We start from the raw sequence: 16,640 nt of genomic DNA, 5'->3' as shown, positions 1-16,640 counted from the left end.
GTGGGGGCTAAAGGGTGAGAATGGGTGTTGCCCTTGCCCCTCACTGACCTTCCCCAGTCCTGTTCTTCCTTCAAAATATCCATATTTGTTTCCTCCCTTTTCCCCTTCAGAATGTTCCTTACTGTTAAAAGTTCGATCTCTCTGATGAGGGAATCATTGTGCCATGATAAATGCTGCTTTCCTTCTGTCCCATTCATTCAGAGACCTAAGTCGAGGCCCTGGCTTTGACACTAGGATGTTGTGTGAGCTGGGGATGATGCTGCTGACTTCTCTGAGCCTCTTTTTCTCAACCTTCAAATGAGATGTGACAGCAGGTGTAAGTCTCTGCTTCTAGTTGAAGTTCCACTTGGCGTCTTTGAGGGCAGGAATGCTTAAACCACTCCTGGGAAGCCTTGTAAAGCATCCCATATTATCCAGGACATGCATTAGAATCACTCATGAAGGGACACCTGGGTGGCTCAGTCGGTTAAGCATCTGCCTTTGGTTCAGGTCATGATCACAGGGTCCTAGGATCGAGCCCCGCATCGGGCTCCCTGCTCAGAGGGAGCCTGCTTCTCCCACTCTCTCTCTCCGCCTCTCCCTCCTGCTTGTGCTCTCTGACAAATAAATAAAATCTTTAAAAAAAAATCACTCATGAAGCTTTTAAATCTTAATTTCACATAAAAATCTCTTCAGTAGAGGAAATTCTGATTCCTGATGTCTTTGAAGCAGAGCTTGGAGAGTACTCTTTTCTTTTTCTCTTTTTTTTTTTAACTTCCCTAATGATTCCTGATTGACTGACAGACCAACCGACACAGATCTCCTTGCTTGTATCTTCAATACAAAGTGAAACGGATGTATCTAGTTATTATCTCATTATTAAGTTCACCTGAACAACCACAATTACCAAAGAGGATAATTCTTGACAGAAAAAAGAAACCCACAGGCTGTCTACTGCACCCCGATCTTTTGCTGAAAACTCAGGTAAGGTTTCAAATTGCAACAGCCAGAATCAAACCAACCTACGGTCAAACTCAGGTTAGTGTATCCACTCTGACAGAAGCTTTAATGTCAGAAGTCAGGGGAGCTAGAGCACGACAAAGGACAAAGACAAGCAGCTTCTCTGTTTCCTCTGTGTTGTAATTCCCTGGGAATTGATAGAAAGAGTCTTGTCAGGTATTGAGAGACTATAATAAGGTGCTATGGGATGAACAGAGGTGAGCTGGGGTGGGGGTTGATCTCCAGGAGCTATAATGATCTTAGAGATGACTGCAGGTCAGGGAGGAAATGGGTAGCGGATAATCGGTTCATTGTGGCTGAGACCTCCGGTTACCAGCCTGTGAGATGTCGAGCCTTAGAGTTTCGTCTCTGCATCTCCCCCTGTTTAGGCTCTACTCCTTACGATGTAGCTCTCGGACTCTAACAAATGTCTCAGCCTCAAGAGGAAAGGCAGGGAGGGAGTGGCGTGAGAGGGGTGATGGTCAGGGATTTGATTGGGTAAGGCTTTGTAGAGACTAGGATAAACCATGTTCATTTTATGATGTGTATGTTAGGGAAGCTTTAGAGGAATTTAAAGCTGATTTATGTATCTAAAAGATCATTCTGGCTACCATATAGAGGGTGGGGTGTAGGGGATTCACAAGAATGGGATAAGGAATGGAATACCTTCTAGAAGACTACTGCAGATGTCAGGGTTAAAGAACATGGTGGCTTGGACCAGAGTGGTAGCGAAGGACATGGTGAGATGTGGATATATTTTACAGACCAAAGTATGCATTGGAGACATCTTTATTAGGCCTTGCTGATGGATTAGATGTAGAGAGTAAGGGGAAGAAAGAAATCAAGATGTCTATGCTTTTTACATGAAGAACTGGCTGGATGGCTGTGTAATTTACTGCAAAGGAGAAAACCTAGGGAGAAGTAGGCTTGAGTAGGTGGTATGAAGGAGATACACAGAATCACGAGTTCTATCTTGGCCATGTTAAGCTTGAAATACTTACTCAATTTTCAAGTGGAGATATCAAGTAGATATTAAAATATATGTCTGGAATCCTAGTGAGAGGCCAGGGCAAGAGATATGAATTTGGGAATCACTGGCATATAAGATTTAAAGCCATAGATGACATTATCCAAAGAGCCTGCATATAGAAAAGATGCAAACTTGGGATTCAGCCTTGGTTTACTCCAAAATTTCAAAGAGGGCAAAAGGTCTACCTCAGTCAAGAAGGACAGAGAAGGGGTAAATCATTAATATGTACACATACACGCAAGTGAAGAAGCACATACGTCTAGCTCTGGTAGTCTTAATTCTGTAAATGGTCGTGAAGATGTAGTTGACATGAACTTCCTTCTCCACAGCCCCTTCTAGGTTTCCTTTTACCTGGCCAAGTGACACAAACGTTCATTCTTGGAAAGTGCATCTTCAGTGTCCTTGTCATTTTGGGGGGTTGCTGACATTTTCATTGACTTTTACCATTGCACATGGAAGTAAAGAGAAATCCCAGGGACTCTCTTAGGTTCCAGACATGTCCTGCATGCCCCTGTGGTGCAGCTGGAACTCCATTCCTTCTTGGTATTGAGATCAGTCACCCCTTAGTCTCCGTAAAGAATAGTAACACTTTTCCTTGTCTGCGGAGTCTTTGTCAAGAGCGGACCAAAATGGCCAGGTGGCAGTTTCATCTGTTAGCTCAATGGAATTGCTAATGTGTCCTTTGATGGAAGCATTTTCTTTCCCCCTTGAGAATGAAGACTTTAAAATCAACAGAGCTCAAAATGGTGGAGATGGGAAGCAAAAATTCTGCAAGTGGGTTATTAGATATAATCATGAAAGGCCCCACTTTATTTCTATCTCCCGATATCCAGACCCAATTTCTGTATTAGTCAAGAACCATCCAGATGACAGAAATAGTACCATTATTTAAACAGAGGAGATGTAATATTAAAAAATGTTACCTAGGGTGCCTGGGTGGCTCAGTTGGTTAAGCGACTGCCTTCAGCTCAGGTCATGATCCTGGAGTCCTGGGATCGAGTCCCACATCGGGCTCCCTGCTCAGCAGGGAGTCTGCTTCTCCCTCTGACCCTCCCCCCTCTCATGCTCTATCTCAGTCTCTCAAATAAATAAAAATAAAATCTTTAAAAAAAAATGTTACCTAGTATACATTTGTTAGCTAGGTGAATGAAAGGGTAAATCCTAACCCTTAAGGCATCATGAGGGTAAGAATTACAGGAAGCTTCCAGGGCTGAGGGAACACAGGAAAGAGATTAAAAATATTAATGCCTAGGATGCAGAGGAGAAGGAGTACTAAGGAGCTGAAACTCAAAATCCTAAGAAGAGGCACTACTTAACAAGTACTGGTGTCTCTGAGCTCAGAGGGAGGTCCTTCTGAGCCTGGGAACTAGACCCTTCAGAGGGGGCACCAGCCAGCTGATGCTGGGGTTTCTGAAGTGAGGCACTATAAAGCTAGTTCTGCAAGTATTAAGTACTTTTCATTCTTATCACTTATGTAGGGCACTTCTCATAATGCATGGCGTGTAGCAAGTGCAAACTCTTATAAGTAGTAAGTATAGTAGTTACAGCAAGGCGGCTGGTACACGATGGGTTCCCAATAAATGATGATTGTTTTTAGTTCATATCTGTCTCCCTGAACAAGCATTAAACTTCAGACAAAAACTCACCAAGCTTTACTAAATAGACTATCTGGATGTGTCCACCTGAGGGACCCCAGGCTTAACACTTTTAGCCTTCTTTTAGCCCTTAACTAACTTTGTGGTAGGCAAAAGTGTGATCCAGAAAGATGTCTGCATTTTAATCTTTGGAACCTGTGAGTTTGTTACTTTACATGACAAAAGGGACTTTACAGATATGATGAAGTTAAGGATCTTTTTTTTTAAAGATTTTATTTATTTATTTGAGAGAGAGAGAATGAGAGAGAGCACATGAGAGGGGGAAGGGTCAGAGGGAGAAGCAGACTCCCCGCCGAGCAGGGAGCCCGATGCAGGACTCGATCCAGGGACTCCAGGACCATGACCTGAGCCGAAGGCAGTTGCTTAACCAACTGAGCCACCCAGGCGCCCCGAAGTTAAGGATCTTGAGATGGAGAGATTACACGGGATTGTTGAGGTAAGCTGTTACTGTCTGAATGTTTGTGTCCCTCCACAATTCATATGTTGAAACCTAGCCCCCAAGGTGAGGGTATTAGGAGTGGGATCTTTGGGGTGATGAGGTCATAGGGCAGAGCCCTTGTGAGCGGGATTAGTCCCCTTACAAAAGAGACCTCTTCCACCACCTGAGGATACAAGAAATCTTTGATCGGGAAGAGGGTCCTCACCAGAACGAAGCCATGCTGTTGCCCTGATCTCAGACTTCCAGCCCCAGAACCACGAGAAATAAATTTCTGTTCTTTAGAAGTTCCTCAGTCTGTGGTATTTTATTGCAGCAGCCCTAACTAAGACATGGGCCCAATTTCATCACATGGGTCCTTAGAAGTGGAGAACCTTTCCTGGCTATGGTCAGGAGGACATAAGAAGAAATAGAGAAGGACTCATCCTGCCATTGCTGGTTGAAGATGCGGGGGAGGGGGGGGCATGGGCCAAGGAATGTAGGCAGCCCCCATAAGTTGGAAAAGTCAAGGAAATAAATCCTCCTATGGAGCCTCCAGAAGGGAGGTCAGCCCTGCCAACACCTTGATCTTACCCAACCAGACCCATGTCTGACTTCTGACATCCAGAACTGTAAGATAATAAATTTGTGTTGTTATAAGCCACCAAGCTTGTTGTATTACAGCACTAGGACCTGAGTACCAGCACTGTGGTTCCCTTTACTCTCCTCCTGAGCTGTCAGTCCCTACTCCCAGCAGTGGCCACTGAGGGCTCTGATGCCCCTGTGCCCTGAGAAGCAATTTTGGAAGGAAGTTAGTGGTCATTTCTTCCCCGTGTCCCCAGTAGGGGAAGAGGGGATCCTGGCTGGGCCGGCAAACAGACAAAAGGCTCAACACCAGGCGCTGTCCAGACCCTCGCAGAGAGGGTGAGCATGCTTTCCATCAACAACAGTGTCTGTGCATTTGTTCAGCACCACGGTGACAAAATTCTACCCCTAGTGTATTAAAAATCAAACTTCTTGCTGTGGCCTCTAAGGCCTGTAAAGTCTAGCCTCCCCCATCAACTTTCCTTCATACCATGCCTCACATCATCACTATCATCTTAGCAACTCCCTCTCCCTCTGTTCCTCCAATGGGCCTAGCTATGTCCCACCTTGGGGCCTTTGCACCTGCACTTCCCTCTGTCTGGAACACTCACCTGCCACTCTTTACATGGTAGCTGCTTCTCATTCTTTACATTCCAGCTCAAATCTCACCCCTCAGATCCCCCCACCCGCCAAGACATTCTCTCTCAGGTCGGCTGTTTCTTTCTTTCACAGCATTTATCACAATTAGAAGCTCATTTGTTTGTTTTTGTATTTATTCATTTACTTCTCTGTTTACTACATTTATTAGAATATAAGTTCCAGGGGCGCCCGGGGGGCTCAGTCGTTAAGCGTCTGCCTTCGGCTCAGGTCATGGTCCCGGGGTCCTGGGATCGAGCCCCGCATCGGGCTCCCTGCTCCGCGGGAAGCCTGCTTCTCCCTCTCCCGCTCCCCCTGCTTGTGTTCCCTCTCTTGCTGTGTCTCTCTCTGTCAAATAAATAAATCAAATCTTAAAAAAAAATATATATATATATATATAAGTTCCATGCCATCAGCGACCTTGTCTGGCTTGTTTGCTACTCTATTCCCAATGCCTAGAATAGCACCTGGCAAATCACTGACATTCAACAAATACTTTGAGAAAGAGAGAAGTTTAAGAAAAAATCCTGGTTATCTCCCCATTTCCTGATCTAGTACGAGTCCCAAAAATGATTTAGGGGCTACCTCAAGCCTGTCCCAGCCAAGGCGAAAATTGAGTGCCTCCCTTGGCTTCTGGAAACTGCGTGCTGGAGGTTCTGGCCCTTGACCCCAGGCCTCGTCCAATATTTGAGCTCTACCAGCAGATCAGGCAAATCCTGAATTAAAAGTTACCCTGCTCTGGTTCTGCCTGACTCTTGGAACAAGACCCTGACTTGGGAGTCTAGACCAAGGAGCACTATTACTCACGAACAGAGTCTTGTTTCAACAGCTAGGCAGTGCGGGCAAGCGTGCTACGGATGCTGGAGTCAAGAGAATTGCAATATGAATCATGCCCATGGCACTTTCTCGTGCTTAGTCAGCTGCCATAACAAAATACCACAGACTTGAGTGGCGTGAACAACAGAAACTTATTTTCTCACAGTTCTGGAGATCAGAAGTCCAAAAGTCCAAGATCAAGGTGCCACCAGGGTTGGTTTGGGGTGACACTTCTCTTCCTCACTGTGTCCTCACATGGCCTCTTCTCTGTGTGCAAATAGGGGAGGCGGACAAGAGTTCTTCTGGTGTCTCTTCCTCTTCCTAAAAGGACACCAGTCTTAAGAGATTACAGCCCCACTCTTATGACCTCATTTAACCTTAATTATCTCCCTCAAGCCCCATCTCCACATACCATCACACTGGGGGTTAGAGCTTCAACATATGAATTTGGGGAGGACACAAGTCAGTCCATAACATCTTGTGACTGATCTATTCTGAGCCTTGGTTTTCTTGCCTATAAATTAGGGATGGTGATACACACCTCTTATGGTGACTGACAGCCTTAAATGAGGTGAAGAAACAAGTGTGTTTCAATTATCCGATACTGTACAACAAGCCACGCCAAAACTTGGTGACTTAAAATAACATTTTGGGGGCTTGGCAGGGACAGCTCATCTCTGCTCCATCTGGCAGCAGCTGGAGTGGCCGAGGGGTGGGAGCCAGAGTGATCTGAAGGTCACTCACTCCCATGCCTGGCACCTGGGCAGGGAAGATTCAAACATCTGGGGACTGGAACATGTGGGGGGCTCCATGAGCATCTCTCTCGATATAGTATAGATGGATACAGGTATAGGGACAGGTATAGATAGTCTTTCCAGGTGGTGGTTTCAGGATATCTGAGCTTCTTAAATATCAGCTCGGGGCTCCCAAGTCCTAAGAAAGGAAGTCACATGGCATCTGTGTCACCTCTAATGAGCAAGCCTTGGAAATCAGGGATCATCACTTCGGCTTATCAGGTGAGGCAGTCCCAAGGCCTGCCCTTGTTCAAGGGGAGGAGAAATAGCATCTCTTGATTGGAGAGAGACAAGCTTCTGGAAGACGGGTGGGACTGAAAACACTGTTGTGGTCATTTTTAGAAAACACAGCCTGCCGCTGTACTCAAATATATGACATGCTTTGGACACAATTTTCAGATTGCAAGTCCTGGCCCTCTGTGAGCCCTCTGCTCCCCGTGAGAGCAATAAAGCCTGGGCGCTGTCCCCTGACCAAATACCCAACTGGGCCCAGAAGACATAGGGAAAGGTTGCTGGTTCTGGAACCAAAGTGATCATTTTGCTGACTTCCTTGCATCCTTGGAGCTCTTGTGGTTTGTCATTTTGCTGTTCATTCAGAAGCCTTTCAGAGATGAGAAAAATCTAGGATCATTTTCCAGCTGAAATCTCTCATCCATCATATCCTATCCCAGCTAGAAGACACAGGCCCAGCTGTGCTGGCCTGAGGGCTGGAACTGTAGCCCAGGCTCTTCTATACCCCTAGAGGGAGGTCTGTACCCACCCCCCACTGCTGCTGGGGGACCTCTCCTGGCACCCGTCATGATCAACTCCATCGTTACCAACCGGCTCACCACACCTTGCACAGGGTTCTTTGGCTCAAAGAAATGCTCCTTTAATGAGAGGTCTGGTGAGAGTCCATGGGCACCCTGTCTCCTCTTTCCCTCTTTCCGTCTCTCTTTGCTGATCCTCCTCATCTACTCTCTCCTTCGGCACCAGTCCTTGTTCAAGAATTTCCTTCTGTTCTAGCTGCAAACAGACCCCACAGCCGTGAGACACACCCTCCCAGCTTCCTGGACACATGGCCCAGGGCCAAAGGGGCCTGCAGACCTCCCTCGTTTTCCCCCCTCCCTGGGGTTTTCTTGAACCGTGCTGGGCTCTGCCCAAAACTCTCGGTCCCCAGGTGCCAGCTTGCCCTGACGCAGGAGGAAAAACCAGAAAACTCCTTTTGCCCTCACTTCACAGGGATAAGGAGAAACTTTTCAGATGGGTCTTCTATGTAGAACTAAAGGAAAGCAACAGGTAGAACTCTAGTCTCTACACTACATCTCACTCCTATTTCGGCTGCCTCCTGGCTGAAGGCTGGCCTGTCCACTGCAGCGAGCCCTCACCCTCTCCCTCTCCCGAGCAGCAGCTGGTCTAGGCATGAGGCAGGGAAGATGTGCAGTTGGGGCTGGGGCTGCCATCTTGAGCACTAGGCCCCGTGCAGTCAGAGCGGATCACCCACTTCCCTCTGATCCCATTAGAGAGCCTTTCATGTGAAGTTTCCAAAATACTGATTCGTGAGCGGTACTAATCTGAAAAGGTCAAGCATGGCTCTGTTATACAATAATTCTGACAGAGGCGCGCCTGGGTGGTTCAGTTGGTTGAGCGTCTGCCTTCAGCTCAGGTCATGATCCCAGCGTCCTGGGATCGAGTCCCGCATCGGGCTCCCTGCTCAGAGGAGAGCCTGCTTCTCCCTCTCCCTCTGCCCCTCCCCCTGCTTGTGCATTCTCTCTCTCTCTCAAATAAAATAATAATAATTCTGACAGAACCAGTCATGAAAAGTAAACAAGTACTAGTGCGGCTCTGCGACCCGTCAGCTGGAGAAGTAGGAAGGGCATTTAACTGCTCTGGGCTTCGGTTTCCTCATCCGTCAGATAAAGAACTAGGAAGCAAGGAAAACGAAGAGCAAGGCTCCGGCTGACAGGATAAAGGGGCCTCCTGTGTGCTCTCTGTGGTCCATTCTTCGCCTGAAAGCCCCTGAGGAAGTCTGTCAGCCAACTATTTCTTTTTCTGGAAAGCTCTGTTCCCACTGGGTCTGGGGTGGGGGAGGGGTGGGAACGGCAGGTGGGGAGGGAGTCGGGGGGACTCGAGGAAGGCAGGCGCTTTGGGGGGAACTTTAGAAATCGGTTGTGTGCCATCATGTCTCCCCTGGTGGCCGCCCGACTTGGAGGTCTGGGTGGAGTGCTCCTCCCCAGGGCACAGGCTGCCAAGCTCCCACCCACCGCCAGCGGCCAGGCCCCGGGGAGGCCGCGGAGCAGCAGCAATTCAAAGGAACCTTCCCAGGTACAGGTGTGTGCATTCCTGGCCTGACAGCCGCCTCCTCCGCCCCGTTGTGGGGCCGTTTGTCCGAAGGCATTATGCAAAATAAAGCTGCCTTGTTCCCCCCCCCCCGCGCCTGGCAATCCCGGCCTCGCCGAGGCCTTCGCGGTGGGGGGGGGAGGATCAGAGAGCAGCGAGCTGGCGGAGTCCCCTGCAGGCTGAGCCTTTCTTCCCTCCGCCCTGTTCCGGCCTGGGTTGGGAATTGGCGGTGGGAAGCAGAGAAGGCAGCCCCCTCCCCGGCTCCTACCTCAGCAAGCGTGCCCCCGTAGCTCTCAGGTTAGGCAGCCCCTCGCGGAAGATTCCACCACGGACGCAAGCACCTCCTGGGAGGGGTCCCCACGTCCGCTGAGGGGACTGGAATTCAAGCCCTGGACCGGTTTGTAGGAGGAGGACTTCCGCCGTCGGGCCTCTAGGTGGCACGATTCTTCTCAAGGAGCCGTCAGTGAACCCTGGCTGGGTCCGGGCTGCAGAGCAGGGACCGAGGTCTGGGAAGGGCGCAGGACACAGACCAGACAGCCCACTTCCTTTCCTCCAGGTTGATCAAGTCCCCACACGAGCTGCCGGCAGAGAGCCTTGGGGACAGGAGGTCCCTGCTGCAGTTCAGCATCTGGGCACCAAAGCCATGGTCCTAGGTCTGAGGTCTGCTTCCAGCTCTTTCTGCCTCGTGGGCTCCTTTGTCTGTTCGTCTGGGTCTTAGTGGCTCACTCCCTCACTTGTCTGCATCAATCCCCAAACCGCAGAAGAGGGAATACTTAGGTGAATAAGGGCTTCATTCCTCTATCATCCAAATAGAACTTTTCCAACTTGACTCTTAGCCCAGAGAAAAAAATGTAGGCTTTTTTTTTTTTTTTTGAGTGTCCTGAGGGAAAGCAGTTTTATAAGCAGATTATTATAATGCGTTTTGCTACGGTTGTAATAAAGGCATGTACAACGTTTTATGGAAGTTCGGGGAGAGGGAATTTAACTTTTCCAGGGAGGTTGAAAGAAGTCTCACAGAGAAATTAAGTCTTGATGAAGAGAAGGCTTTTAGGAGATGTGAATGATGGCAATTCAGACAATTAAGAGCAAAATCAAAGGCCTTGAGGCAGGAATGTACAGACTACATTTGGAGAACGGTTCACTATTTTCAGATGACATGAGTGTCTACACCGAAAGCACAAAAGAATCATCTGAAAAATTATTAGGGTTTAAGAGTCTTTGGCAAAGTGGCTTGTTACAAAATATACGTGAGAAAAATCAGTCGTTTTCTTCTTTTTGTAAGCAATTAGTAGATATAATGGGGGACAGTCTCCTTTCGGCAACAAGAGCAATAACAAACAAAATACCAAAAAGTAAACAAAATAATAAACATGCAGGATGTACATGAACAGAACTTCAGCGCTTTCTGGAGGACACTTGAAGAACTAGAGACGCGCGTTATGATTCTGGATGGAAAGACACAAATATACTTAAAGCTTCAGTGTGTGACAAGAGGAGGCTTCCACATATTACATTTGTATCTCAATGAAGAGCAGAGAGATAACTGGATACTCGCTGGAGTAACAATAAAATCCCTGTCTGACATCATACTCCAAAATAAATTCCAAAAAGATTCCGATTTTTCTCCTCCCCACCTTGTCATTTCGTATCTTCTTGCCAAGAGTCCTCGGTGAGCCAGTCCGAGTGTCTCTAAGTGAGGTCCTCAGCAAGGGCTGACCCTTGGACTCAGCTGCTGCATGAGGTCATTAGTGAGGAAAACTTGGAGGATTTCTTTTGCCTTTTTGAAGAGTTGAGCTGGTATATTCTCAGACATGGAGGCCTAGAGGACGATGGAAGTTAAAAACAGCAGTTGACCTCTAGCCAGACTGCAGAGGAATGAACAGGTATTACAGATCTTTTACTTACCTTTTCTCACCCTGTCATGAGTTGAATTGTATTCCCTCAAAAGATGTGTTGAAGTCCTCACCCCCGGGACTTCCGAATGTGACTCTATTTGGAACGACAATAATGGCAGATGGAATTAGTGAAGCTAAAATGAGGTCACACCGAATTAGGGTGGGCCCTTAATCCAGCATGACTGCCATCCTTATAAGAAGATGGCCCGGTGAGGACAGAGGCCCAAGGAGACGCCTCGTGAGGACAGAGGCAGAGATTGGAGTGGTACATCTAATGAGCCAGGGGATGCCCAGGATGGCTGGCAACACCAGAAGCTAGGAGAAAGGCATGTGACAGGTTCTCCATCAGAGCCCTCCAAAGGAACCAACCCTGCCAACAGTCTAGATGTTGGACTTCTCACCTCCAGAACTGTGTGAGAAGACATTTCTGTTGTTTTAAGTCACCCAGTTTGTGGGATGTTGTTATGGCAGCCCTAGGAAACAAACAGACTCTCTAAAAAGGGAGAAATATTATTCAGGCATCATCGAATGAGTTCTTTCCAAGTCTGCTAACCAACAAGTCTTTCGTTTTTAATGGAGTCGTTCAACTTGTATTTTTAACTCTAAAGAGATGGCTGGTGGCAGGGGTGTACAAGACTATTGGCAGGCACATGAAGCAGGCTGAGCCCTCCCTCTCCTCAGCCCCTCGCCCCAACCTGTACCCTGGCTTCCCCTCAGAAGACCAAAAGGCAACTTGGCTGGCTTCCCAGGCAGCTGCCCCCCAAGGGGAAGCCACCCAAGCTCCCTTAGCTACTTTGGGGCTGGATTTACCTGACAAGGAAAGTGCCTCCCAAACAACACAAGAAAAGGAAGGTGGGACGTTTGAGCAAAGAAATCCGAGGGTGTGGTATTGATCACCCAGACCAGCCCACTTGCTCTAAATAAATTTATAGGGCAACCATTCTCGGGGCATAAACCTGAGCTTATCCAGAAGCTTATGGACAGTTTAGGTTTTCCAGCCTCAATTTCCTGACTGGTGCAGTGAGACTAACTCTCCGCTGTTGAAGGGGGGGCGGGGGAGGCCTTTGTACATCCTGAAACTTTTGTGACGATAAGAGAGGCTGGGTGGTGAGATCACAGTGAAGAGTTCGGGTGTGGTGGAAATCTCAAGGCTCCAGCCCAGCCTCTCTGGTGAGGCCAGATGGAATAGGTCTCTCCCTCTGCCTCCTCCTGGGCCCTCTGCCTTCGCTCCAGCTTTTCATTCCTTCCTTCTGTGCCACAAAGACTTCATGGCAGCGCTTCTTCCGGTTGGAACACTCTTCCCCAATTCCAAACCACGGCCTCCTCCCCACTCCTCCGGTCCCCCTCTTACTCACCAGTCGGGTCTCAGGTTTAACATCATTTCCAGGAGCAGATCTCCATCAGACACCCCTTCTGCTCAAACCTTCCTTCTGCTCAAAATTGTAGCTAGGGGATAGTTCAAAGGTAGTTCTAACACTTGGTTTTTACGTAGGAGTTCAGGGTTTCCAGAAATAAAGTAAATATACTGAAATCCTCCAGGACAAAACAGTTCTACACTTTAAAGCGCATGCGCGAGTTTGCAAAAAGGAAAAACAAACACGGGTGGGGGGGGAATCCTAGAGAGAAGAAGCAGTGCAGGGTAATCACCAGTGGAAGCTATCAGCTCCCCCGAGGAATCTACTCACCCCAGGCACCTAGCATGGAGACCACACACAGAGAACTGGACGAAGACTCTCCGGAGCGAGGAGTGAGATCAGAGACCCTTTTTAAAGTTGGACCCCTACAAAGGGCCACACCTTATGGAAACGAGGAAAAATCTGGCACTGAGAGAAGTCAGTATGGAAGTTTGTCTCGGCCTGGCTCTTGGTGAGGACAAGGAGAGTCTCCTCAGAAATCTCAGTCAAAAGCCTGAGTGCCAATGGATATGGGCTTGTCTTCACATCATTTGCAAGGTCAAAAAAAAATTTTTTGAAGATAAGCATTTTAATTTAAAATGAGATAGCATGGGGCTTCTGGGTGGCTCAGTCAGTTAAGCGTCTGCCTTCAGCTCAGGTCATGATCCCAGGGTCCTGGGCTTGAGTCCCGCATCGGGCTCCCTGCTCAGCGGGGAGCCTGCTTCTCCCTCTGCCCCTCACCCACTCATGCTCTCCCTCTCTCAAATAAATAAGTAAAATCTTTTTTTAAAAAATGAGATGGCAAAAAGAAAAAAAATAATCAGACCTGAATCCAATCAAGTTTTTAAAACTTATGTCAAATGCACCACAGGGTTGCCTTCAGCAAACACTAGACAGTAGGAAACTTTACTGGACAAATAGTCCAGTTTTTTCGATGAATGGATTATAAGGAGAAAAAAAAAAGATGGAGGGAAAACTTATAAGTGAAGGAAGTTAATATGCATATCAACCAACTGCAATGTGAAGACCTTATTTAGATCATGGTTCAAATAAATATACAGACAAAAATATGACTTTCATAATATAATTGGAAATTAAACACTGCTTGAATATTGAATATTAAGGAACTACTGTTCGTTTTTTTTACATGTGATAATGGTACTGTGGTTTTGATCTTTTAAAGTACTTATCTATTAGAGATATGTAGTAAAATATTTATGGACACGATTATATGTTGGAATTTACTCATAATGATATGTGAGGGGGATGTGGATTGAGGTTTATCAATGAAATTAGATTGGCCATGAGTTAACAATTGTCAAAGCTGGGGGTTAGAAAAATGAGGTGTTATACTATTCTTTTTGAAATTAATTAATTAATTAATTTGACAGAGAGGGAGAGAGCACAAGCAGGGGGAACAGAGGGAGAGGGAGAAGCAGGCTCTCCGCTGAGCAAGGAGCCCGATGTGGTGCTTGAACCCAGGGCCCTAGGATCACGACCTGAGCGGAAGGCAGACGCTTAACCAACTGAGCCCCCCAGGTGCCCCTGTTTGAAATTTTCTATCATGAGTTAAAAAATTAAATAAAATGGACCAAACCTGGCAATGTTTCAAGTTGTCTCCAGAAAATAATGCAAATTCTTTCCAAAGGCATGTACCTCCTTCAGAAACCTCAGAAGGTTCCCACTGGTAGCCTTCTAACAAATATGAGTTTACAGTTGAAATACACATGACAAAACAAGGTTTTAAGACCAAGAGTCAGCAGAAAAAGCTGTAGAGCCAACATAAATATATTTAAGATATTTAAAGAAATTAAAGAGATCATTGAAAACATGAAAAAGGATTAAGAAACCATCAAAAAAAAAAAAAAGCTGGATAATTCTATCAATAGCAGCTCGTGTTATTGCAGACCAGCCTTTCCACTAAAAAACTATTAAGAAATCTGTATGAAGGCACTAGAGATCTACCAAGTCAATGGCAGATCATCTATAGATCCAAAAACTAAAATGATAATAGAATTAATACACATAATTATAAACAGGCGCGCCTGGGTGGCTCAGTCGGTTAAGCGTCTGACTCTTGGTTTCAGCTCAGGTCATGATCTCGGGGTCTTGGGATCAAGCCCCAATTCAGGCCCCATGCTCAGCGTGGTGTCTGCTTGTCCCTCTCCCTCCCGCTCTGCTCCTTCCCCTGTGCGCTCTCTCTCTAAAATAAATAAATAAAATCATTCTTTAAAAAACAACATAGTCATAAATATAACCAGTTTGTTTCTCCTCTTCCTAACTTTTTATTTGGGAAAGCTGCAAACATACTTAGAATTAGAAAAAATCGTGTCGTGAAACCTCATGTATGCATCATCTGGCTTCAACAAATTCCAGCTCATGGAAGGTGTCTATACACCTTTACCTACTTCCTTATCCCCATTGTTTTAAAGCAAAACCGACATTAAATCAGTCTATTTGAAAATACGTCATTATTAGATATAATCATATTCAACCATGAAATGAATTACTGAACTACAATCACTCTCAACTGTCCATTTCTCTGTCTGTATATCACACTCATGTAAGACATTCCAAACTTGCCCATAAAAATAAAATTTCACACGTATATTTGGAACTTTCTCCACAGGTACCAGGAAAAATTATAAAATGCACCATTACCAATTTATCAGAATAATTTTTAATCTGGTTTCATTAACAAGTTGCCTTCAAGAGTTACAGATACAGAGATAGCTATAGATAGATAGATAGTTGGATGGATAGATAGATAACAGAGAGATACACAGACAGAAACAGAGATTTATTTTTAAATAATTGACTCACACAATTGGGGTGACTGACAAGCCCAAAATCTGTAGGACACGCTGCCAGGCTGGAGACTCTTAAGTCCAAATACCACAAGGCAGCAGGGAGGAAGCTCAGGCTGGGTTTCCATCTTTGAGTCTTGAGGAGAAATCCATCTTTGAGAAAACTGTCTTTTCTGTAAAGGCCAGTTGATTTGATGAAGCGGACCCACATTGTGGAGGGTAATCTGCTTTACTCCAACTCTCCTGATTCAAATGCTAATCACATCTAAAAACATCTTCACAGCAACATTCAGACTGGTGTTTGACTAAGCAAGTGGGCACCAAAGGCTAGGCAAGTTGACACACAAAATTAACCTTCACATCCATAGAAAAATGAACTAATTGGCAGAGAAAAAATACTGCGTTTTTAATAAATGCTTGTTATATTTAATAAATATCAAATTTTGGACTCTTACGATGTTTTGATCAATTAGGTTTTAATAATCATTGGAAATGACCACATACTTTAATGGAAAGCTTTATTGTTATAGAACATTAAAAAAGTAACATAAATACGTTTATTGCAGAGGTGTATGAGAGTGAACAGTCAGTAAAACAGTTTTAGGCAAAAATTACATTAAGATAAGGTTCAGGGAAGAAAAGTGGGATGTAAAATTTCCAACTCTACAGGAGAGTTTATGCATTTTTTTAAGCAGCTGATCAATATGAAAATCACTGAAATGTAGGTCACATTAGATAAATTTAAGATAAATTTAAATGACAAAATTATATTTTTAAGTCACATGTATGTGTATGTATGTATATATATTCAGAAATCACATTTTCCAGCTAAACAAATAAGAAATGTTTAATGTCAACTTAAAAAGTATATAAAAGCATACACAGTTTTTCAAAATTCTTTTATAGGGTAACATGAGCAAAGAAGTTTGAAAGTCACTCCCTCTAGATGCTCTGGTTTCAGTACAGCATAGAGTCTTGGGAACTCCATTCTCAAGACATCTGCCTTGAAACAGTTACTCATTTTTTAAAGTTCTTTTTTCCAGGATTTCTTACCACAGTGAACCACATGATCTACTCAATCGACTTCAGGTTCTCATCCTTTTCTTTTCTTTTCTTTCTTTTTTTTAAAGATTTTATTTATTTATTTGACAGAGAGAGACAGCGAGAGCAGGAATACAAGCAGGGAGAGTGGGAGAGGGAGAAGCAGGCTTCCTGCTGAGCAGGGAGCCTGATGTGGGACTCGATCCCAGGACCCTGGGATCATGACCTGAGCTGAAGGCAGACGCTTAACGATTGAGCCACCCAGGCGCCCTCTC

The sequence above is a fragment of the Neomonachus schauinslandi genome, chromosome 10, assembly GCF_002201575.2.
Source record: "Neomonachus schauinslandi chromosome 10, ASM220157v2, whole genome shotgun sequence".
Taxonomy (NCBI): domain Eukaryota; kingdom Metazoa; phylum Chordata; class Mammalia; order Carnivora; family Phocidae; genus Neomonachus; species Neomonachus schauinslandi.
The sequence above is the reverse complement of the archived record's forward strand: the minus strand, read 5'-3'. Positions refer to the sequence as shown.